We start from the raw sequence: 26,886 nt of genomic DNA on the forward strand, positions 1-26,886 counted from the left end.
CAGTAAGAAACTGTTGGACATCTGATCAGTATTTTAATCATGTGCTGGTTACAGTACATTAGATGTCTTCTTGAATATACCTGATGAAGTATGTATATGAAGTTTGTATCGTCAGTATTCAAGTAGCCTACTTATGTATGTAATTTTTATTATCTGTACAGAAAAAAATTTAGCTTATGTGATAGTATGAAGTAATCTCTCACGAAATAACAAGGAAGAGAAAGGTGCTTAAATTTAAATATTGAAAACAGGATGATAAGAAGAAAATAATTTTTACTTCCTTTCAATTATTAATGAAACCTGGCCACTCACCATTCGCAGTTGATTTCTATGGTTACAGGTCTATTCTTCATATTCTGTAGCTTTCAAATAATTTCTAAAATAAATATTACGCCTACTTAGCTCTTGTAAAACGAAATTTTCACTTTCACTTTCAACGGAACACTCACTTATATTCAGTTCTTGTATCTTGCAGTAAATTATCCATTTGTGATCATCTTTCCAATATAACCTCCCATTGAAACGACCACTTAAAATCATGAGCTAGAATTTATTTTAAAAACATTTCCACGTACATACTGTTATAATTGTTATGAACCACAATACAAAAGACAACACTGTGAAATTGGATTAATTTACCAAGATCAACATCAATACCGGTAGTATAAAATCACATATAGGCCTAGGCTATATTATTTCATTAGTTTATGGTATTAATTAGAAGAATTAATTTTGAATAATTTACAAATATGCTGAAATAATTTATGACACCTCTTATAAAAATATGTATGTACATTTTGAAACAATGGGTATAGCACCACTTGAAAATGTTGAGCACTTTAACAGTAACTTGTAAATTGTTCCATCACGTTGTCTATAGTGTTCATTTGATGTAGCACTTTTAGAATGAACGTGGTTCACATACATAAGAAGAAATGACGATGGAATGAGTCGAAGACATATAGTTTTCTTTAATTTTTAGCAAATGATGAAGTTGAATATATACTGTTACTTCATATCCTAACGTAAGTAGAGTTGCCACCATAGATGTAACACCTCCGTAACATCTGAAATGAATATAAAATAAATTAATGTATTGGTAATGATACAAGAATAAAAAGAAATTAGGCTAGACATAACCTCACAAAATTACAAACACATGCTAAAACAAAAACAAAAAAAAAAACAAAAAAAAAAACAAAAAAAAAAAACAAAAAAAAAAACAAAAAACTTTACGTATCCGTATATAATAAAACTAGATATTCTAGATATAATTTGATTCACACGATAACCACCTCAGCCTATTTCGCAGCAGCCATTATTAGTTACCAGTTTGAGGTGCATTACCTAATCTCATACTAACCTTGTTAAGTTCTCTAACCTAATTCACTGATAATTACGTAACAATACACAGGTCTAAAATACAGACAAATACACATTAATTACCTAATAAGTACAGCATGAAGATAATTCATTACTTTTGTCGATATTTTCTAAAAGAGAAAGGGAAAACAGTAACAACATTATCTTCAATGTTTACATCACGTCGTTCACATTTTCATTAGGCCTATATCAGTAATGCTTGGTAAGTGAAACAATGCATGAAATTATTTTACATTTCGGGTCACATCATTCGAGAGTCGGAAAATGCAATTCGCCACTTTTAACATAGCATTGCTTGTTATATGAGAGAACTTCGACATTTACCTTAACCTATAAAGATACGACCTGTTGGTACAGAGTTCTTCACATAGCAAAACACAGACAATTTTCGAATATAACTTAGCTGAACAAACTTCAAATAACACTGTAATATGCTTGGCATATTTGTAATATTCGTACTCAATGAGTAATGCACAATTAATCGAACTATTTTCACGATGCACAATGCTTTGTAATGGTACTATTCATCATTTCATAGGGCAGGGAGGCGAACCTAGCGGCAGAAATTGTCATGACTCACAGAGACCTACTCTCGATCGTGCTATGCGCCAGCTTGTGTAATCTCGTAAGCAACGGATAAACCACACACTCCACTATTTTCGGTACCTACTGTTCGCCACATTATTACACTCTGATGTGTCTGGACTCGAACTGGAACAAGCTGGCTGTGTTTGTTTTTTAAATAGCACATCTACTTTTGCACTTTTTCTCACTATTTCCTCTTTTTATTGCCTTGTCTTTCGCGAGTTTCCGGTATTGTTGTTTAGTCAACTGTCTGAAGACAAGTCTGGAACCCACAAGTGACACCATCAAGGCATCACTTATAAGGCAACTAGGCCAGGAGATAATGGGGTAGAGTCACAAGTTCCTTTCCCACTCCATTACATATATAGTTGACTAGCTACATATTACACTAATCAGATTTCAGATGCAGTTCTTCCTCCGACACATATCGTCAAGTGAGATGTACTGTCTGATAATAGATTTACATATCAGCCAGAACCTCAGTCAGAGATGTTTCCGGTATTGAGAACCACTTGGCTTTTCCGACTGTCACTGATTATAATGAATATTAAAATATAAATCACCTGGGTACAAAACAACTGCACTTTTACCGTTTCAAATTAAACTGAACTGCCAAGCGTCCGACTGCTACAATGGCTGGCGGTATTTTATTTCAATTTAAGTCTGAATGGATATTATTTAGTGTTGATACTGGCTATTCTTATGACAGAGTTAGCGGCGTTCTCATCACAAAGCTTATGATTGCAAGCAACGAGATATGCCTTCCTAACGTATCGTAATATAATAGCAGTAGGCCTACGTTCTTTAATATTATCACATGAGACTCTCACGGTGAGAGGGCAAATCATTGAAAAAAGTGCTATGATCAAATTGTGACACTGTTATTGAAAAATTGTCCTTTTTCCGTTGGCAGACCGTTGATTGAATTTGAACTGAATGTTGCCAATGTTATTCATATTACCCTTTTTCATTGCGTTTAAGTTCATGTAGGTCTTTTAAAGAGTTGTGAATAAAATTTAAAAAATGTAAAAAAAAGTTAACAGTAATAGCTTAAAAACCGCCCCCTCGAATCTGCCGCCCTAGGCAGCTGCCTAGTTTGCCTAGGCCTAAATACGCCCCTGACCTATCCCCAGTGTTGCCATATTTAGCGATAAGCCGCTAAATCTAGGGAATTTTGAATCAGTCTCGGCGACAAATTTTGTGAAATACGATTAGCGACTTTTCTACTGATTTTTATATTCTTCCACTTTTTCCTTTCTTTTAAGTTAAACATTTAACTGAAGTCGTGCCCTTAGTTTTAGAAGAGGCACGGGTGCATGACTAAGTCGTCTAATGATTCATACGTGAAAGCCCTGATCTCGTATATTTGGGATCATTGATCAGGGGTGAAAGATGCTCACGGGTTAGGTCTCTCTCTCAATGCTACTGCTCCAACACCGATAAACGGTGGCAACTTTGATTGACACGTGACGAATCGCGAGCTCCAGCTAATTATTGGTTCTTTCCCGTAACGCGGAGATTTTCCACTCCGAACCGACCCGAGGTAGTTCAGTTTTGGAATTTTGTGCCGACAGTTCGTGTGAAGCAAATGAAACTAGTTTTTGCTGATTTTAATATATTTTAGTAGGCCTATATAAGATTTTAAAAGTGTTAGAATTCACAAAAACAATTGTGGTCAAACGCTTGTGTGAAAATTTCCACACTTACAATTTGCCAGAAAGTAGTGCCAATGATTGGATCAAGTGCAGTGTATTCACAATCAGCTGTTCCCACACCTTCCACCTCAACATCACAGCCGTCAACAATACAACCAGACTCTGCAGAAGAGGGTGACGACGAGGAAATTATATTTTTCTCCGCATATGTATGTTTCTCTTATTTTTATTTAGTGATATTTATTATTAATTTTTAGCGACATTTCTGGGGATTTTTTTAACAAACTTTGGAGAGATTTAACTACTTTTTGTTGAAAAGTTAGCGAGATTGTAGAGCGATATGTTGGCAACAGTGCCTATCCCAAACCCAAGCCTAACTCTTCCAAGTTTCATTGATGTCAAATATCGATAGAAGCTTGTTATAAAACTGTTGGTTTCCTTTTATGTTTTGAGATGTTGTATTATACTCTACCATTTGGGCGACTGATATGAATTCATTTTGCATAGTATGAAATTACTGTATTTACATTTTACCGACGTCCTTACGCACTGTTTATGTCAGCTGTTGTGAAAGGTGTGACAGTTAGCAATCATCATTTCAGTCACGGTGCGCTGCCCGGACAACTTTCACATCAGCAGCGTGACTGTACTGTGAGCACTGCCTCAACACGTGTGAGGTGTGACTAACTGACGTGACTCAGCCGCTCGTTATCCCGGTGACAAGTGAACAGAGACATCGCGTCTATTTTGGGATCATATATTTTGACAATTCTGTGATTTCATTCCCGGAAGTTGTACCGTAGAAAGATGGAGTGAAATTAAAGAAGTGAACATAAAAAGAAAAGAACGAAAAACCATATCAATATGAAAATTAGGGAGAAATAAAAAATGAAGACGGTGGTGTAGCCTACAATGGAGATGAAAATGGTTAAGGAAAGTGGTGAGATCTTAATGATTAATCGCACAGCGTCCTACCGGCAGGACAGGATGTCCTCATCGTCCTACCAAGTTCAAGTGATTATATAGGATTTCCTGTCCTTCCGAGAGAATGTTCATCTACAGTAGCCATTGACAAGAGCGTTTCTTTCTCTATTAGCGCAAAAAAAAAAAAGTTGGTACCCGTACGACATATTTTTGCTGAGATATGGCGTATTCTTTCAGTAACGCGTTTAGCGAGTTTTCGCTAAAGCAATTCTCTTTGATGCAGATGAAAATAACACTTGGAGTAAGTATGTTTTTGGTGATGCATGGTCTGAAACTGTTTGTGAAGAAACTGTATTAAAGGCACGTGGGAAACTTGTTAAAGTAAAATGGAATATTGATAACAGAATAACGTGGATTCGTGCCTCAGACATTACTAACATAGCCAACAATGACACTTCTAACTCCAATAATTATTCAAAGTCTGACAAGAAACAGTAAGAATCCAGAGAAAATATATTGTTTGCTCCAGAATCACGAAGATACAACAAAAAGCTACTTACTTTTGTGTTGCTTGTGGCCCAAGAGCAGTTATGTGTAGTCCTCATATTAAACGTGACTGTTTTGCATTTCACATTCAGAATGGAATTCCTGCATAATTCATGAGAGTTAGTATTCATTGTGCTTAGTCAAATCATCATCATCATCATCATCATCATCATCATCATCATCGTCGTCGTCAAGGTTTAAGCTTCTAAAGGTTTGTTCCGGTCTCATGCATTAAACATTTGTTGAGTCCATCTTTTCTTTAGTCTGCCAATGTTTCTTTTCCCTGTTGGTCTGTAATCTAATAGCAGTTTTGGAATGCGGCATTCTTCCATTCTTTCCACATGTTCCCTCCACTTAGTTCTATATTGGTGTATCTTCTCTGTTAGTTTAAAGATGCCTAATTCCTTTCTTATTCATTATTTTTCCTTTTGTCTAACAAAGTGTAGCCAGCTATATTCCTTAGGAATCGCATTTCGGCGGCCTCTATTTTCCTCTCTTCACTTTTTCTTAATGTCCAACATTCCGAGCCATATAGGAACATGGGCACTGCCATTACTTTATACAATTTTAATTTAGTTTCTTTTCTAGTTTGTTTCAGGTTTTTTTTTATTGTTCCACATATATGGTTAAATTTATTAATCTTTTTTATTACATCATCATTTTTAACGTATGATACACTGCAGCCTAAATAATTAAAATTGTTTACTTGTTCTATCATTTTTCCTTCTAAAATTATTTTAGCCCTGATTGTATTGGACCCTTGAAATGCTAGAACTTTTGTTTTGGCTGTGGAGATGTTTAACGCATACTTTTTACTTACATTATTTAATTGGTATATGGCTTTTTGTAAATTATCCTCTGAGCTACAGATTAGAACTTGGTCATCTGCAAATAAAATTGTGTCTAAAAACCTATTCTTAATTTTAAAATGTGTCTCTAAATGTATCTGCCATTCTTCTATGACATTGTCAATTAGTCAAATCATATAAATTACATTTTTAAATTATTTATTTTCAAATTTCATTAAATGATCTCGAGTAATATCTGACCTAGTATTCTATTTCACAATAAAGTATGAAGGACGATATTAAAAAAATAAAATAAAATACGAAAATGTTATGATTCACACATGTATGTACAATATTTACGTTCTGATATGTTTTGAATAAAATTTTATCTATTCAATTATCATCCTGATGTTACAAATAAAACTAATGTAAATTGTAATGAAAATAATAAATAGAATTATTAATTTACTACTTTTCTCTTTCTATTTACAGAGTCAATAAAATTAATGTAAACTGTATTGAAAATAATAAATAGAATAAATGAATACATAAACTAACAAAACAAAAACAAAATAAAGAGGATAACAGGATACTACCGGCAGGACCCATAACTTGCGTACTGCCGGTAGGATGTTACAGAAATACGTCCTGCTAGAAGGACAGCATATGGAAGATATTGTTTAAGAATCTGTCCTACTGAAAGGACAAATTGCTATGTACAAAAGTCCTTCTGGAAGAGCTTCGGGAAGGACATGACTCTGCACGATTAACTATTAATAAGCAGAAAGAAAAAAAAATGATTCTGAATAAGATGTCAGCAGTGTATTTCCCGATTTGAGAAATAGATTCGTTAGAATAGCCCGTTACTGGTAAGATAATAAATACATTGTACAATGTTCCGGCTATCACTGGAGACTAGGACCAGTTCTACGACACAGTAAAATATTACAAGTCGGACCTGTTTCATCAAACGATGTTTCATCAAGCCACGGCTGGGAAGAAGCGCTCGCGGCATGTCTCAATGTTTGAAATCAAACAACAAAAAATTAATGGATTTTGCTGATCTAGAGAATCGGGTTAAGGAAATTCCCAAATGTACAGTAGTTGAGAAATGTCAACAAAATTTAACCCTTTGGTTTCGATGAACTTGTTAACTTGTAACCATGGATACCTGGGATTCACTCTTGCATTAAGATACTGCACTGAGGAAGAATGTGACTCGTCATCCTCGTAAGCAGGGTTTCCCAACTCAGACAATTACCATACGAGAGAGCGCAGACGTGTCTTTCATGCTCAATGCACACACCTTGTTGTTTGTAATTGATTCATTATTCTATATTTGCGAATTAATCTTCCACGTAGATGATGTTGAGGTACTACTATGTCCTTTTACATATTGAATATAAGGACAACATAATCGGACTGGACATAAAAAACTCATACACAAGTATTCAAATGGAATTTACCGGCTTTGGTAGCTATGAGTATATGAGCATTTTGCTAATTATCGAATTCAAACGACCATCACATCAAAATGGAAGAGGTTGAAAGTTTGTTCCTCTCTATAGCTGACTTGTAAGTGTTGGCTATTATCTACTAGAAGGTTTTTTAACAATATACGATATTCTGTAAAGAAAATATTTGGCAGACCAGTAGCTCAGGCGTTTAGGCCGCGAAACCAGGCGGCCCGGGTTCGATTCTCGGTTGGGGCAAGTTACCTGGTTGAAGTTTTTTCCAGTGTTTTCCCTCAACCCAATATGAGCAAATGCTGGGTAACTTTCGGTGCTGGATCCCGGACTCATTTCACCGGCATTATCACCTACATCTCATTCAGACGCTAAATAACCTAAGATGTTGATAAAGCGTCTTAAAATAACCTACTAAAGTAAAAAAAAACAGTAGCTCAGTAATAATGGAATAATTATGGGTCATGCTTTCGTAACTTCAATGGATTTATAATTCTATTCGGGTTTATTATTTCCTTCTAAAAGTTCCTAAACCTTTTTTTGAATGCAGTATTTCGCCAGGGAAGTTACCCCTTCCTAAAATAAAATATAAACATGTATTATGTAGTAAAAATGCAAGTTGAACATAGTAGGATAGGGATGTATTAAAGCAGGTACGGACATTCTTTTCCAAAAAACTATATAGGGTGAAAGGAGACCGATGCACCAAAATTTGAGAGGTTATTCTACTTGTTTTATATATATATATATATATATATATATATATATATATATATATAACTTTTATTACACTCTTCCTTCGAGGAAGCACCATTAAGCAGGAAAAAATAGTCTTTGCCCAATGTTTGCAGCGCTCTATTGCGGTAACGGCTCGAGAGAAATGACTGATTGCTATACAAGCAGAGAGGTAAAAATAATCTGAATAGTTTATGTCTTGAATTTTCTTTTTATTTTTTTAATTAAATCGTTTAACCACTAATTTAAATTGAATAATTGTGAAAATCGTTAAAATAAATCTTGCAGCGCAAGACACTGTCGCGTGTCACTGAGTACAGCAGAGGATAAGGGGAAGGCAAGGAGTGCAGGCCGCACTAACTACAGTTATTGCAGTAGCCGTGCTGTTGCCAAATGCTTCATAGAAACATAATGATTCCCTCTAAAGTGGTGAATGTTAGAAAATAACTTATTTAGATTTTTCAAATTTCTCCTCGTGATCTGTTACCAGTTTCATTTTGGTGCAGAGGTTATTATCCACCCTATATATTGTGGTACATGAAAAGAAAGCTTCAAGACTTACGAAAAATGTGTTCTCACTTCAGCTTGATATTTCACCCTTCTCAAAAATTATCAGGAAAAATCAAACGCGTCCACACCTTGGAGTAACGGTTAGCGTGTCTGGCCGCGAAACCAGGTAGCCCGGGTTCGATTCCCGGTCGGGACAAGTTACCTGGTTGAGGTTTTTTCCGGGGTTTTCCCTCAACCCAATATGAGCAAATGGGGTAACTTTCGGTGCTGGACCCCGGACTCATTTCACCGGCATTATCAACTTCATCTTATTCAGACGCTAAATAACCTAAGATGTTTATAAAGCATCGTAAAATAACCTACTTAAAAAAAAATTAAACGCTGCGGTAGTCTCGGCAAAATGCCGGGTATGTGACCACCCGGGTGATACTGCGTGTAGCGACATCTCCCAAGTTAAAATATTACAAATAGTATTTTCAGTCTCATATTATTTTTACACCAGTTTTAGTGTTTGTAGCTGTATTATCGTACGCTAGGTGGATCCGTTATCTCAAGCATTGAATACTGATCAGAAACAAGGAAAGAGGTTTGAAATGTTGCCTTTAGACTGCCTAGTGCAGGGATGTCGAACAGCGCTCTCGAGCTGTGAAATGAAGAGCCTTCACTCCTCTCTTACCATGCAACTGTTGAACTCAGATAGCAGGCAGACCGGGAGTAAACAAAAGCGAAACTGCGGCGGCTGGTACTTCGATAACTTTTATACACCTTACTAATTGATTAGGAACTCATTTTAGATTTGCACTTGATAAACTCTGATGAACAAAGAATGTAGGCCTACATGAGGATGAATGTTGCTGCTGATAATAATAATAATAATAATAATAATAACAATAATAATAATAATAATAATAATAATAATAATAATAATAACAATGGCGTTTTATCTACTGGGTGATTCCATGAATGTTGTTGGTTAGTGACGGAAATAAATAAATAATAATAATAATAATAATAATAATAATAATAATAATAATAATAATAATCATCATCATCATAAATCATATTTAAAATATCAACTTTGTGTGTACGTGTTGTAGCAGTGCAACTTGAAGTTCAGAAACGTAAACTGTTTTGATGTATAAAATTAATTACTTTTAGCGTGACTTGAAATTTGTTCATAGTTTTTGTTATAGATTGAAAAATATCTTCGCCTCGAGTTCGATACTATAGTGAAATGACATCTACAATATCTCCATGAACATTGAAATCTGAATCGACACTCCTTATGAATATAGCTAGCTGCGCCGTGTCTTTGCGGTCGGTACTTTCATCAAGAGCAGCACTAACTCTCATTTTTCATTCTTGCTGTCAGTTGTCAACCCAAGTTAGCGCCCATTTCTGATATGCGCTCTGCAATAATATTACGAGACAAACTTATCCTATATTTAAAATCATTAACATGTTCCGGACATATCTCTTTTGCAACAGCTATGAGACAGTCTTTTACAAATTCTCCGTCAGTGAATAGCTTTGAAGACGTTGCAATAATTTCATAAATTTTATAGCTAGCACGAACCAACCTTGTTCTACTAACACCCGATGATGATGATGATGATGATGATGATGATGATGATGATGATGATGATGATGGTGATTATGATTATGGAAGGTTTTCTGAATTCAATCTTGATTTTAATTCCTATACAGGCTTTTCACGAGCAGAACTGGGTAAATTCCTTTCTACATATTAAGTAATGTGTCTTTCCGTCCTTTAAGTTAAATAAATATCTATCTATCCACTTATCATTGAATCGTCGTTCCATATCCATACCAGCCACCAGAGTTGATAAACACACTACGTACAGAACACTGCTACTGCGACTCAAGTTGACCGTACTGACTGTCGTTTGAGCTCTGCTATGGTAGGAAACAGTATTAATCGTTTCACAGTTTGAGAGCGCTGTTCGACATCCCTGGCCTAGTGTTTAAGATATGAAGCCAAGATTTTCGAGAGGTATGTTACTATGAACAGAACATATATTCGCCACTTCGAACGTCAGAAAATTGCAAGAGATTTGAAGAAACCCCTATGATTGCATGTAACGTCTATACAGGAATTCGCGTAAGGATGAATAAATACAGCGACATCGTTTTATTTTTACTAACATTTCTAATATTAACCTGGCTCTACCTTTGGATTAATGGTTGAGAACCAGAAACACCCTTTGCTACCCCCTTCCACGACTGGAGTTCGATGATAGACTGCTGGCGTAAAATACAAACAAATCACTTTACGAGGTATAGGAGGAAAGAAAAGTATTCATATATTTACGTAAAGTAGGAAATATCGCTATTTTGAGTTTGATAATATTCATTAGGTTTTTCTTTAATAAAAATAGTACTGTATTAACAATAAGTGATTTTACTCACGAACTGAGCTATTCATTGGGACGTGTTCATTTTGCAGTGTATATTATACTGTCTACAGCACATTAGCATACAATATAGAGAATGAAGTTAAATTGAAAAATAATCATAATATGGATATTTAAACACAATTTTGAATATGGTGGCCGTTCATTTCGATACAGGCTTCAGTTCTTTTTTGCATATTAACGCACTATAGACTACTGTACCTACTTCCAATTGCCAGTTTCGTCGTTCGTACTAATAACTCATGTTGAAATAATTCTGTAGCTAGTCTATAAAAAAGTACCTTACGTACTGTAAATTCAGTCTTCACTTCTGCCCGATCCGAAAAGATAAAATTACTCAGACATGCTATCTATGTCCGTCCAAGTGGTTATGTCGCAGGGTCGTAGAAAGGAGGGAAATCAGGGACAGTTAATTAATTAACGGGACCCTTTTATTTAAGTTATTTTAAACAGTTGTATAATATTACGTAGACGTCCAATTCCTAACAGAAATTAATGTTTTCAGAAAAGAGTTAAGACAGCCCAGCCACTAGCCTTTATAGAGGGGCGAGCAAAAGCGGGTGGGGGGAACCCAGGATACGACGTAGGCAAACGGACGATAGTACATGTGTGAAAATATGATTCAATATTGAAAGCTCTTTTATCACTGGAAAACGCGAACATATTTCTGGAACATACTATACTCACTAACTCAGTACTGTTTGTCTTTACTGTGACCGTAAGACGACTTTGACTGTATACGCTTGGTTCTGTGTGGAGAACGGTTGGAAGTTTACTAGTAGAGGGTGTGGGAGTGAAGTACATTCAAGAATTCAGGTACAATAAAAATTGAAGTAAAAATAAAATGATGTGTCTGTACAATGATTTGCAGTCAGATATAAGTTTTTCTAATGAACAGAATGAAATCAACTATGAATAACAGCAAATCGTCCAATAATAATAATAATAATAATAATAATAATAATAATAATAATAATAATAATAATAATAATAATAATTATAATAATATTCATTAAAACAGAATGTACTGTATGTCTTCTATTAAGGCCTCTTTCACACTAGGTGATCCATTCCACCGATCGGTCGGTGAAGCTTGTTTTAAAACACGTTTTAACACTTCGCTTTCATACGAGGCACCTGCAGGTGACGAGCTGGCCAACAGTCGCTTACAGTAGCTCATTATCGCATCAAGTTGTCCAGACTGTAGTCGCACCGACTCGAGGTGGAACTTTATTTTCAATTGCGCCATTTCCTCTAGGCGAGTCCACACCTGTGGAGTAGCGGTCAGCGCGTCTGGATGCGAAACCAGGTGGCCCGGGTTCGAATCCTGGTCGGGGCAAGTTACCTGGTTGAGGTTTTTTCCGGGGTTTTCCCTCAACCCAATACGAGCAAATGCTGGGTAACTTTCGGTGCTTGACCCCGGACTCATTTCACCGGCATTATCACCTTCATATCATTCAGACGCTAAATAACCTAGATGTTGATACAGCGTCGTAAAATAACCCAATAAAATAAAAAAAAATCCTCTAGACGACCAATCGACACAACTACCAACCTTCTGCAGTCAGTCTTGCTTCGAAACAGGACAGAAAAGTATTTCATTATCGTCTTCTTGTGCTAATTTATCCATTATGATTTCAGTTGATAAAATGGCATTTTGAACATTAGGAAATAATTTAAAAATGTCCTTTTATCCTCACATAGATCATCATGAAGTCAATAATGTGTATAGAAAAATCACTTTTGAAGTCGAGCACTTATAATAGGATGGACGTGATATTTCCTTGTCCTTCTAAGTTTCCTATTTTTAAATAGCAAAGAGAGCAACAATAAGTATATAAGCTATCTCTTCATTCTTAGGTATCATCACAGAAGGAAATGTGAACTCGATGAGATTAGTCGCTCTTTCAGCTGTCACATCGACGACTAAGCGCCACAGTCAATCGTTGCGATCGATCGTCTATGCATTGGTCGTCAGCACTTGCTGAAATGGGTAACGGGTAAGAAATGTATTGCAATGTGCACCGTCGTTCAGCCACGATGCACGCCAGTGCAATGTCTTAATCTGCGGGTAAGAGACGCTAGTCCGAGGGTGCATTGTGCTGATGACCGCTGGTCTAATGTGAAAGAGAAACTATTTTTAAGCCACAGAAAATTAACTATATACAGGGTGGAAGTGAAATAGCCTTGCAGATTTACAAATGTTTAACAATTTCTTATTGGGTAACTATTGCGAGTAGGATCGTGATTTTGTTCATGTCGATAGGAAATCTAATAAAGGATAATTTATCCCTCTGGCGTATTTCAATAGCGTAAATGATTTTCGTGTAAATTTAATTTAAAAAACCCCTAAATTCAAGCCATTGCGAGTGGCAACGTTTCGCCAGAAGGCAGCTTACGCACGGAGACTCACCGAGTTCGTTGACCTTTTACATCTGTCTCACGAGTAGAATGTATCAGCGACAATGTTGCTGGACTGTTCAAACTTCGAACTTAATTTTCTAATTAACCGTGCATTTAATCACAAAACGTATTGTAGGTTTTCCATTCATTTACGTGTACCCTATTGTTCTTTTTAAGCTTCAAGGTTATTTTACTTCCATCTTCTGCTATATGTTGTTATTTATCCATTTCTGTGTGAGTAATGCCACTCCGACCCGGTATACTCGTATTACAATAAACTCTTCCAGTAGATTGCTGTTTAATCAACTGTCCGAAGACAGGTTTGAACCTCATAAGTGACACAAATAAGATGTCACTCATAAGGAAACTAAGCCAGGAGATAATGGAGTAGGGTGGCCAGTTCTTTTCTCCCTCCATTGCATACATCGACGACTAGCTATATATTTTACTAATCAGACTTCAGATGTATACAAACAATTGAATAGTAAGTTATGATCCCAAAATTCGCTCAGTCTATTTGGCTATTTTTATGGTTTATGCATTATATTTGAGACCTGTGTTAAAAGTATCCAATATTTTAGGAGGTGATAGTATGCCTCAAAACAAGACATAAATGTCTAATACACATGAGTCCTACAACACATGCTTGCTGAGATCTCAGAAAGTATGTGTTGTAGGACCCATGTTTATTAGACATTATTTTCTTGTTTTGATGCATACTAGCGCCTCCTAAAATATTGGATACTCTTTAACACTCTGTATTTTAATCTCGTTTTCTTCCAAATCAACGCCAATCCTTATATAAAAGTTTGTGTTATTGTGCATGCCACTTGAAAACACGCTCAGTCCGTAGACAGGTGAATAAAAAAAAACTAGCCTAGTCCTTTCATAAAAATGGACTTAATGCGTTTTGGGATCACACTCTTCAATTGTTTTTCCTCTGACACACATATCGTCAAGTGAGATGTACTGTCTGACGATGGATGTATGTACATATCAGCCAGAACCTGAATCAGACATTTTCAGTAGGTTATTGATGTATGTATGTATGTATGTATGTATGTATGTATGTATGTATGTATGTATGTATGTATGTATGTATGTATGTATGTATGTATGTATGTATGTATTTACACTGCAAGTGGGCATGCACCCGGTGGCAGTGGTATACACAATATAAACAATACACAATAAAGAAATGATAAGCAATACACAATACAATTATACAATACACAATAGGCCTACAATTTTATACACAATACAATAAGAATACACAATATAATTTAACACAATAATAATAAAAACATTTCAACCTACATTATTATGTATAGGCCATTGATAGCTATATACGAACTCCCCTAGTGGGAGTTATAGGAATGGAATCGTTCACATTGTTAAGTTTATCGCATATGACATAATTATTTCCATGACTACGGAAGTTAAATGTTTTCTGTAACAACACCATGAGCCGCACCAAATGGTAATGTTATTAATAGCTAGACCATGAATGTAACTTGTGAGAATACTAGTCATCCAGGAGAAATGTACCTATGAAGGATCCTGCAAAAACATGATTAGTAGAATTGTGTCGATAATCGAATTTGATTATATTAAATAGCGAACGACAGAAGAAACAACGATAAGCCCACTGTAAGTTTCATTATATAGCAGAAGATGGTTCTGAATATATTGAACCTTCAAAAAGATATAATTATAGAGCTAAGATGTAGGAAAACGCACTCTTATTTTATAAATAGTGACCCTAATATTGCGCGCGTTGTTTTTCAGAATCCCATTGAGGCTGCATGACGTGATTTCGCTGTACTGTTCATTAGTTTCAAGGCCGCTGCACATAACAAGTACAGTCGGATATAAACGATGGTAGGCAACACTATAACTTCAATCTCGATCCATTTCTGTTACTTTCTAGTGGGAGTAGGCCCACTCAATTTTAACGTTCTTATTGTACCATGCATAAACTTGCTGCAATATACCAACTAACAGATTTTCACAAAAATACATGTTTTCAGCGTCTCTGATGTCGAAAAAGTGTTTTTCAGCCTACCTCCTCTCTTCCTCTCTGGGTACAGCGATTTCTTCGGAGCTACTGGACTGATGTTCATATTCAGTATATACGAATAAAGTTATACGAGAATGATGCACATGACATAAAATAACACTTCACATCCACATTCTTAGAAGAGGTGAACGATCATCCAATCAGAACATAGGCACGATGATCCCGCCAGCCATTATGGCTTATTTCCGTAACCGAATTTCGCTGCCTATCGAAGCTCCTCAAATTCATCACGATGCTGAGTGGACACAGGTTCCATATACTTGCCGAAATTTAATGAGAAACTTCCTTTCTGATAAGGATTCGAATCAGCGCGTATATCATAACGCGAGTCCAGGCATGATGTCTTAGGCTGTGTCTTAAAGGTACATTTACAGCTGAAGTGACCTAGATAGGTGAGTAACTAGCCGGATGTGAAGTCAGAAGTCATAATCCAAAATTTCATAGTGCATAGCAATCAAGTCCGTAGTAGCTAGTAAACGAAAATGCTTGTTTGTTTGTTGACTTATACTCTAAATAAACATGGGAATTGGAGCTATGAAATCTGAAGATGTTCAGGAAGTACAGCGACATCATTTTATTTTTACTTCAATTTTTATCGTACCTGAGTTTTTGAATGTACTTCATTCCCACCCCTTCTACTAATGAAGTTCAACCGTCCTCCACACAGATCCAAGATCGTATATACAGTCATAGTAGCCTTACGGTCATAGTGAACAGTACGTTCCAAAAATATGTTCTCGTTTTCCAGTGACGAAAGAGCTTTCAATATTGCATCATTTTCGCACAGGTACTGTCGTCCATTTGCCTACGTCGTATCCCGGTTTCCCCCACCAGCTTTTATTCGCCAGCTAGTGACTGAGCTATCTTAGCTCTTTTCTGAGAACATTAATTTCTGTTAGGAATTGGACGTCTACGTAATATTATAAAACTGTTTAAAATAACTCAAATAAAAGGGCCTCGCTAAGTAATTAACTGTCACGTGATTTCCTCCCTTTCTACGACCCTACGACATAACCACTTTGACGGACAGTAGACAGTATGTCTGAGTAATTTTATTTTTTCGGATCGGGCAGAAGTGAAGATTGAATTCACAGTATATAAGGCAGGGCCTACTCTTTTATAGAGTAGGTACAGAATTATTTCAACATGAGTTACTAATACGAAGGACGAAACTGTAATTGGGATTAGGTACAATAGTCTATAGTGCGATAGTATGCACATTAGAATTGAAGCCTGTATCGAAATGAACAGCCACCATTTTAAAAAAATGTATTTAAATATCCATATTATGAGTATTTTTAAATTTAACTTCATTCTCTGTATTGTACGCTAATGTGATGTAGACAGTATAATATACACTGCATAATGAACACGTCCCAATGAATAGCTCAGTTCATGAGTAAAAACACTTATTGTTAATACTGTACTGTATTTTGATTAAACAAAAACCCAATGAAAATGATCAAACTCAAAAGCGCAATATTTCCTAGTTTACGTAAATGGATGAACTACTTTTCTTCCCTCCTATACCTAGTAAAGTGATTTGTTTGTATATTACGCCAGTATCATCGAACTCCAGTCGTGGAAAGGGGTAGCAAACGGCGTTGATCCAGAGGTATAGGCAAGTTAATATTAAAAATGTTAGTAAAAATAAAATGATGTCCCTGTATAATGTATAACACGTTAACTTTGAACATTGACATTGTTGGTACCTTTACCTACTTTATATTTTTTAGGCCTAAACGTTGCAATATTTTAGGCCCTTATCTTTTCCACATAACTCGTAATGAAACTGCATTAGGGCAGTGCCTTTTTAATTCAGTGCTTCATCGTGATGTCATTATTTTCTTTTTTTTTTTTTATAAAAATAGTACCTATATGAAGAAAGCCGTGATTCATGCATACATTTCCAAAGCTCCTAGTGCTAGTTCACTAGTCAGCTAGACTTGAGCCTTGAGAAACAGTCTAAGGTCGTGTCTCAAAGGTCAAGTCCATACTACGCACTAGTGACTAGCAACTAGGGACTTGTAAACTACATACTAGGGAGCTTTCAAATATTTTTGAAAGAAAAAAAAAACAGGGAAAATGGAAATTGGCCTATAATTTTCTAATTTCGAAGGATCACCTTTCTTGAATAAAAGTAAAACCTTAGCAACCTTAAGTGATTAAGGAAAAACGCCACTAATTAAACATTGGTTGACACAACATGTCAATTGTTCAATTACGTAGGGTATCACATTTTTCACAAGATCAATGATAATATCAAATATATATATCTGCACTTGGAGTCCTTAAGACCACCAAAAATATAAAATATATCATTACAGGATACTAAAGACCATGCAGATTTATTCTTAGCAACTTTGTTTGTTCAATAACAATAAAGCGTTAGAATTATTATGTCCAATACAATGTTTTAACAGAACTAATAAAAAAGCATTAAAATCTTCAGGATCATGATTAATATTGAGATTCTTATTGTTATCAAGACTCCCATTTTCATCAATTAATTCCCAGGCAGCTTTACAACTATTTACTGAATTTGAGATGAATTTCAGATTGAAATTAAATATTTCCTTTAGTCGACATACGATTATATTCTATCTTAGCTTCCTTGTATAAATCATTCAAAAAGGTATTATCAGCATTATAATGAAAGACTCATTCAGAAACAAACGTAAACAGTCAAAGTTTTTATAATCTTTCAAATCATCAGTATAGCATCCTTTAACACAAACTAACGAATTTACACTTATTTATTTTCTCAGATAAGGCAAATTTGCATTTGTAGAGGCAAAGCCATTATTTTCTGGAATGATTTAAAAAAAACACTTCAACTCACTCAAAAATAGCTTGAATTACTCTTTATTTCACTTGTCATGGCAATATTAGACCCTAGTAAAACAATTCAAACATAAGTTTCTGTGAAAATAGAAAGTTTTTTTCCTACGATAGTGCATAAAGTTGCATTTTACCCACGTTAGGCCTACCAATGCGTATTGTGAGCTTTTAAAACACTAGTGTGTAAAAAAGTAAGTAATCACTTTACACACTCTTATTCATTTTACGCACTGCCAAAGAAAAAATTTTTGGAATTATAAAAAAAGTATTTTGCATGTAATTCATAGCAAGAGGATATATGTTCTTATTTGGTTTAAAATTCAATTATTTCATTTGTATAGGATTGTTTTTAGTCAACTGTCCAAAGACAGGTCTGGACCCCACAATTGACACCAACAAGGCATCACTTATGAGGAAACTAGGCCAGAAGATAATAGGGTAGGGTGGCCAGTTCCTTTACCCCTCTATTGCAGACATCGCCGATTAATTACATAGTACACTCATCAGATTTCAGATGAATACAAACAATTGTTCTTCCTCTGACACATATTGTCAAGTGAAATGTACTGCCTGATAATAGATGTACATATCAGCCAGAACCTCAATCAGAGGCAAATGTTTTTAATAACAGCTCGATAATAGCTGTATAATTGTATTTCTAGGTACATTGGTCTGTTCATTGGTCTTAGAAAATTTAAAACATTAATCGGAAATGATACAATTGATCACAGCGTGGGTGGAAAACAACGAGTTAGAAGTATAGCTCGTTGGTGGAAAATTAACAGTATAATCCTTCATTTACCCTCGAAATGACTGTTTGATTTTTCTGAGACTTAATATTGTCACTCTGCCATTAGTGAACATTATGACGGCACCCTTCGTTCTTCTGTGTATTTAACCAGAACAAGATGGCAAACGTCCAAACTTCTGAAGTGGATGAAACAATGGCTGAACTCGATGTAGGACACCACTTGACACGGCGTTCCTGCTAATACCTCATCGGCCTTCGTGATAATTAATGTGATGCATATGAGAACATCTGGTGGGGCAATGTTGAACTGCAAGGAAAAGGCAGGGATGTGGGCGTGTTCTTTGTCACTTTCATTGCAGAACGGGCGTGGCGCAGCTTCTAGATATCGCACAACATTGTCGAGGCCAGTAAGAGTAAAACGGGGCATTACTGACGCACAGAGCTGAGTTTGAACCCGATCTAGGTCGTGCTATTTAAGCATCACATGCAAGTTTATTACTTAAAATGACAGATTTAGGAACTTGTAATGTAGGTCTTCAGTATATGAGATTGTTACTAGGTGTCCCTGAACGTATAACGAATTTTACGGATGTATGGAATGAAATACGTGAAAAATTGTGATACTCATTTTTACTTTAAATTCGTAATCATAATTTGTACGAATCCTCTGACTGAGACCTGGCTGATATTTACATCCATTATCAGGCAGTACATCTCACTTGACGATATGTGTCAGAGGAAGAATAATAATTATATAACAACTATTGTTTGTATGCATCTGAAGTCTGACTAGTGTAATATGTAGCTAGTCGGCGATGTATGCAATGGAAGGGGAAAGAGACTGCCCACCCTACCCCATTATGTCCTGGTCTAGTTGCCTAATAAGTGGTGTATTTTTGGTGTTGCTTGTGAGGTTCAAACTTGTCTTAGGACAGTTAACAAAAAAAGTACGAAAATATATCAAATTAGGAAAAAGAAAAGTGAATAACTTTGGTTGTAGTTGAAGTGTAACACTCTTAGCCACGAAATATCCTCTACATACAGCCTACACAATCCTTTTACTTTTCCGTGTAGGCATCACCGCGGTTTTTCAACCCTCCGGTAGACTACAGTATATCTGTTAAATACACAGCTATTGTGTTTTTGAGGTCCCTCGCCGTAGCTGCATGCCTCGGACTAAGACTTTATATTAGTCTTTAGAGAGCCCTACTTCGGCCTAGTAATATGGAACGAGCGCTGGTTCTAGTCCTCATGGACAAGGAATTTTCGCATGAAATTTCGGCCAGTGTATGGGACCGGTGTCCACCCAGTATCGTGATGAATTTGAGGAGCTACAGTGAGTAGCGAAATCCAGTTTCTTAAGCCTGTTGCAATGGCTGGGCGGGGGGTAATTCATCATGCTGATCATACGTTACTTCGTACTGGTTGGATGGTCGTTCACCTCTGCGAGGCTCGTAAATGTAAGGCCAGCAGTCGACTGGCCGAGCTTCCAATTGTTTCTTTATTGTAGCAATGTCAAATGAAATAAACAGCAATTGAAGTTTATTTTTGAGTGAGTTGAAGTGTTTTTTTTTTTTTTTTTTTTTTTTGCAAATTCATGCCAAAAATAATGATTTTGTTTCTACAAATGCGAATTTGCCTTATTAAGTGTTACTATTAATGCAGTAGACATTGTTCCATAGCTCAGAGAAGATTCAGAACTCGAAATGAATTGAGCTATGGATCCTGCTATGTGGCGCCATTCTGGAAGTTTTTTTTTTTAATCTCTGAAAAAACCTCAACGAGGTAACTTGCCTCAACCAGGATATGAACCCGTGCCCGCTCGTTCCACGGTCAGACTCCTAACCATTAGTCCACAGCGGTGGACATACTGGCACTCATACTCATAGCTGTACCCATCTCATACCCGTAAGAAGTACCTGCTCATACTCGTACTCACTCATACTATTCACACTCATCTCATTAACAAGTGTTAGGCCTATTCATAATCCTACTCACATTATCTGCCTTATACTTGCTCACTCGTATTCATCTCTTACTTCAATTTCATATTGGGGGCTCACTAGGCACAGCATTGCGAACTTGTAGATCAGTGCAACTTATGATTCTATAGATATTTGTTACATCGCGTATTCTGCCTTAAAAGACGGCACATAACTGTAAGATTACTATGATGACGCAGAATTTCTGCATGGAAATATCATATGTTCTTCAGTACATTGTAATATTTGATATGCGAAAAATAATCATTTAGGGTGCTATGCATAGATATTTCGCTAGCCCGCGCTACGAGCGTACTAAACTAGCCCCGGCTATCGACTGATTACTTGTACATAATTCATATCATATCATATCGCTAACACTGGTTTATGAATACGAAAAACGTTAGTTCGCTGATCATCCACCGGAAGCCCGCGCTAAGAATGTCTATGAATATGGCCCTTAGTGATTTAAGACGGCGCTTATTCCGTCGGATTCCGGCCACTTAGTCACTCATAACGAGTGCACCTCTGCACATGTGTGGACATTGTGGCACTTTCATACATCTATGACGCAGTGCATGAGGGTAGGCCACTAGAGGGAACCCAAGAGGTGGAACTTAAACGGAGAGGATTCGATCCAACATCGGGATGGGAATCCGATGTGGCTTGGTGGATAGAGCGTCAGCACGTAAACCCGGGTTCAAATCCTGGTGCCGGAGATAATTTTTCTCCGTTCCTCTCATCTTTCATCACATGATGACGTAGAATTTCTGCATGGACATATCATATGTACTTCAGTACATCGTAATATACTCTCTCTATTAACTTTCTTCAAACATTTCTTCTCCCATCCTGACTTTGACTCGCTTCGTATAGGTAACATTCTCTATATCAGGTAATATTATGTTAGCAGTTGCAATCCTTAAAACTGAACAGTCAGTTCGGTAGCGTACTTGGTATAGAGCTGGTCTTCCATGCCCGAGGTTGCGGGTTCGATCCCGGCCGTGGTCGATGCATTTAAGTGTGTTTAAATGCGACAGGCTCATGTCAGTAGATTTACTGGCATGTAAAAGAACTCCTACGGGACAAAATTTCGGCACACCGGCGACGCTGATATAACTTCTACAGTTGCGAGTGTCGTTAAATAAAAACATACACACACATACACACACACATATATACATACATACATACATATATATATTATATATATATATATATATATAAACTTGGACTCTCACTTTGACAGAGGAACAGAGATTAAGGATGTTTGAGAATAAGGTTCTTAGAAAAATATTTGGGGCTAAGAGGGATGAAGTTTCAGGAGAATGGAGAAAGTTACACAACGCAGAGCTGCACGCATTGTATACTTCACCTGACATAATTAGGAACAAAAAATCCAGACATTTGAGATGGGCAGGACATGTAGCACGTATGGGCGAATCCAGAAATGCATATAGAGTGTTAGTTGGGAGGCCGGAGACGTAGATGGGAAGATAATATTAAAATGGATTTGAGGGAGGTGGGATATATATATATACATGTACATAAATTTTAAACTGAACATAAATTTATTGTCTGTCAGTCGACTCCTTAGCCTAGATTTGTTACGTTTCCTGAAAAAAAACTGCTACCTATATGTAAAGCCTAACATTGGTATTATTTCTGAAATAAATTTTTATTTTATTATTTAAAAAAATGTGCACTGTCCTATCGCGTGTAGCAGGACTGCAGGTAAGAAGAAGGATAGCAGGGGAGGTAAGATTTGAACCCGTGCTGTTGCTACTAGAAATTGTAATAGAACGGGAAGGCTCCGTGCGTTGCAGGGAGAAATGCACCGCCGCGCTCTGAGTGGCGAAAATTGTAAGTTCTTGCGTGTTACCGCGCGAGCATCAGCTGTCATCTCACAGTGTACTGCCATGGCAGATTTAATAATAACAGTGGGATTTCAAAGTATTTTCTATGACAATAATCGGCCAAATTCTTCTAAGAAAAGTCGTTTACTTGCAGAAAGTGGTCATGTATTAAATTTACAAGAAAAATATTTCGCTGGAATTTGCAAGAGTGTAATAACTGCAAATGTAATAAGCAGACATCGGATTCTAGGGCAAATGCCTATTTTGTTTCTTTAGGAGAAAAGTAAAAATAATTATTAATATTTGTGTTTCATGGAAATTGAAAGGTATTCAAAGGGTTTTATAGTGCCCTAAAATGCCCTAAAACGGTTATTAGAGCCTAATTTTTTAATATTCGCCTAAAAATGCCTAACTTACTGTAAAGTTTCGCATTTTACTCTTACTTTTTATAATTTATACATGCATTCACTGCGAAATTTAAGGCATTTAAAAAGTGGAAAGTTTGCTTCACACCGGCCATGAAACCATTGATAAAGGAAACAAAATGTTTTGAATCTCACGACACTCGCAATAGATTTCACCGAATTTAACATGTTTGGAGGCATAAATGCCGACAAAGAACCAACCTTAGTTTTGAAGCAGGCAACAATCACAACATGTGCTGCTACCGATTTAGAGATATACTATACTATAAAAATGACTGTTTTCGGTCTGAAACCGATTAGCTGTACTGCCCTTCAGAGTGTCATAAAATCACAATTTTTGGAGAAAGAGTGTTTTTTTAAATATTTATGAAAAGTCGTAAAACTGCGAATTAGTAGGGTAAACCGTTACAAAATATTTAAAAGAATGGCCCTCCTAGTGTTAACACTACCAGGAAATGCAACAATAAGTGGAACTTTGTATTTTTGTCCAATTGAATCTCAATAACAACGGTTCATTTGAATGCTCGTTAACAGTTGCTCTTTCCCTCACCTTATTTGTGTTGAGAAGTTTTGAGCGGTAGGACGTTTTCCTGTGAAGTTTAACGCGATAATGCCGAAAAATATAAGTGCAAAATCTACATTGATCCGGCAATGGCTAACAGAATATTCAGAATTCACTTATGATGGAAAAATAATATTCTGCAAGATTTGTAGCAAACAGGTATGTAACAATAGTTGAAATATATAAATTCTATTAATTTTAATGAGTAGGCCTATAATATTTATACATTGACTGAGCTATCCTGAGGTATAATTCTTTTTAAGACCACTACACTTTAACCTTTTAAATTCCGATAGTTAAAGTATTTGCAGGTCATTAAAATTTTGATTGTTCGAACCCACTAAATTTGTGATAGAAATACGGCAATACAACAATTAGGATTTTATTTTAATTCAGTTTACTTTACATTTTTAGATTTCGCAAGAAAAGAAGTGCCACCTAAAGCAGCATGTGCAAGGAGCGGCTCATAAGACTAAAACTCAGCAGAAAAATCAACTGCAACAAACTTTACTAACACAGCCTACTTCATCCAATCTCAGCAGCAATTTCTATGCTGATTTAACCAGAGCGTTTGTTGCTGCTAACATTCCCTGGAATGCAATTGAAAATCCGGTTTTAAGACAGTTTTTACAAAAATACTGCAAACAAAATATCCCATCTGAGTCGACCCTAAGAAAAAATTACTTAGACAGAATATACAATGAAACTTTAGCTTCCATTCGGGAGGATATAGGTGATTCTTACATATGGGTCTCTGTGTATGAAACCTCAGATCCTATGAATAGGTATATAGCAAATATGGTAGTAGGAAAACTTAGTCCTGATGAACCTTCGATTCCACACCTCGTATGTGTTAAGGAACTTTCGAAAGTGAATAGCCAAGCCATTGCTTATTTTGTAAATAAAGGCCTACAATCTTTATACTCAGGTAATATAGACGATTCTAAAGTTCTGTTGTTTTGTACTGATGCTGCCTCATACATGGTTGCTGCAGCTCCACTTCTTAAAACATTTTATCCTAACCTCACGCATGTAACCTGTCTAGCACATGGCCTTCACAGGGTTTCTGAAACAATCCGGAATGAATTTCCTCTTGTCAATTCGTTTATTTCTAACACAAAAAAATGTTTTTGTAAAGCCCCATCCAGGATTTCAATATTCAGAGAGAATTTTCCAGATATCCCACTCCCACCTCAGCCGGTTGTTACACGATGGGGAACCTGGATTCAGTCAGTGGTGTATTATTCTAAGTATTTTAAAAAAGTGGTCACAGTTATTGATAAATTACCTGAAACTGATAGTGCAGCGTGTGTAAAAGCAGTGAAAGATTGTCTGAATGACTCACGAGTGAAAAACGATATTGCCTACATAACATCAAACTTTTCTTTCATACCTGCAAGCATTGAACAATTAGAACGTGAAAAACAATCTCTTTGTAGCCAAATAGCAATAGTAAAGGAAGCTCAAGTGAACATACATTCTGCTTTGGGCGAAACTGGGAAAAAAAGTTAAAAATAAGTAGGACAACGTATTAAATAAGAATGTAGGATTTTCATTGTTGGAAAAAGTATCAAGAGTGATATCGGGGGAAAGTGTAAATGTTCCAGTAAGTATTGATGTTTCTATTGTACCTAATTTAAAATTTGCTCCTCTCACATCAGTTTCGGTTGAAAGAAGTTTTTCTGCTTTGAAAATGATTCTCAGTGACAAAAGGCGAAGGTTAACTGTGGAGAATTTAGAAAAAATTCTGGTGGTGTACTGTGCAGATAATTATAATAAAGTCTGAGCATGGAACTGAATTTCAATAACTTAAAATGAGTAATCTTGATATCAATAATCATTATTTCATTAGTTTCAATATATTAAATTTGTGCAGCTCTGTTTATAAATATAATATAGTATTCTTTTTTAATGTTTAAACATACTTTTTTGTGCGTATTTTAGTGTATAACTAAAAATTTCAGTGAAAGAAATAAGTATGATACCTTGATGTGCCTAAAATGCCTATTTTCATTAAAATAGAGCCTAATTTTACAAATTTTGAGCATATTTTAGGCGCCTAAAACTGCAATTTTTAGTGCCTAAAAATCCGATGTCTAGTAATAAGACAGACATCAGTTAGCCTGAAACCTTATCATGTCACCATAGAGGTAACGTAGTTATTTATGTATTATTGCTATTTGTGATTGTTGTTAATTTATACATTAAACGATGCTGACTTAAAAAGACGACCTCATGTTATCGTAGGTTAATGCTGCTAGAGAAGCGACTAATAGTTCCTGCGAATGTCCTGCTGGATCGTCAGGAAAGTGTAAACACATTTCCGCTGTTGTTTATGCAGTTAACTCCGAACGCATCACTTCGCGAACTGATCAGCCCTGCGAATGGTCTCGACCCCATATCTCAAATGAGGGGAAAGAGAAATATAGCAAGGGGAAGAGATTAGAAGAACTTTTCCCCCAAAAAAAGCATAGGCTTGAAGTTGAAGCAATTGAAATTCCTGCACTGAAAACCCCATGTATACTGACAAAAATTTTAAACGAAGAGAAAAAATCAGGATCACTTAAAGTTGTCAATGAACTGCTGGGACATTTAATAACAGATATCACAGCTATTGTTGAGAATAATGCATGTAAAGGGATAATCACAACATTATTAATGAAACAAGAAACTAGGCCTATAATAATTAATGAATGTAGTAGCAACATTTCTGCATTAGAAAATGATTTTTATGATAATCATGTCCTAATTGATAAGACCAGAGCAACTGAAATTTGTGTAAAAACCTTGCATCAATCAAAATCAGACTTATGGTTTACAGAAAGAAAAATAAGGATTTCTGCGAGTAGGGCACATTCAATTAAAACTAGAAAAAAAGATCATGAGAAGCTGGTAAATACCCTCATGAACCCAAAATTGCTTCATGGTAGGGGTCTTAGGAATGTAACTTTTGGAAGTA

At 36.0% G+C, this 26,886-nt stretch overlaps 1 protein-coding gene and 1 long non-coding RNA gene across 2 annotated transcripts in view; both read right to left on the minus strand.

The window, feature by feature from the left end:
* Positions 1–26,886, minus strand: part of LOC138713011 (peptidoglycan-recognition protein LC-like) — a 366,077-nt gene that overhangs the window by 43,834 nt on the left and 295,357 nt on the right. The gene's annotated exons all lie outside the window — the stretch shown is intronic.
* Positions 257–4,306, minus strand: LOC138713488 (uncharacterized). The gene is made up of 2 exons (XR_011335876.1): positions 1,708–4,306; positions 257–1,067 (listed from the first exon to the last, which is right to left on the minus strand). It is a non-coding gene; the product is annotated as an uncharacterized lncRNA (long non-coding RNA).

The sequence above is a fragment of the Periplaneta americana genome, chromosome 14 (genome assembly GCF_040183065.1).
Source record: "Periplaneta americana isolate PAMFEO1 chromosome 14, P.americana_PAMFEO1_priV1, whole genome shotgun sequence".
Lineage (NCBI taxonomy): Eukaryota > Metazoa > Arthropoda > Insecta > Blattodea > Blattidae > Periplaneta > Periplaneta americana.